This window comes from Pteropus vampyrus, unplaced genomic scaffold (assembly GCF_000151845.1).
Source record: "Pteropus vampyrus isolate Shadow unplaced genomic scaffold, Pvam_2.0 Scaffold81, whole genome shotgun sequence".
Lineage (NCBI taxonomy): Eukaryota > Metazoa > Chordata > Mammalia > Chiroptera > Pteropodidae > Pteropus > Pteropus vampyrus.
The window spans coordinates 4,173,141-4,173,405 of NW_011888862.1; positions in this window are offsets into that span (position 1 = coordinate 4,173,141).

Consider the following 265-nt stretch of genomic DNA (forward strand, 5'->3'; position numbering starts at 1 on the left):
AAAGAATTTAGCATAAAAATCATAATTTGCAATACTTCTTAAAGAATGAATGCCACTTGGTAAATTTTTTTCTGACATCAGTGCAATAAAAAAAATGTGAAATAAAACCTCAAATATGCCTGTCCATTCTGAACATCAGAGAGATATAGTAAAAACGAAATAAACCATTGTGAGTCATTTCACATTCCTTGCAAAAAAGATACTATAAAGAAGCCCAGAGAAATAGGTAAATAGGCCATGTGTCATATGCTTCAGAGTAAAGCGT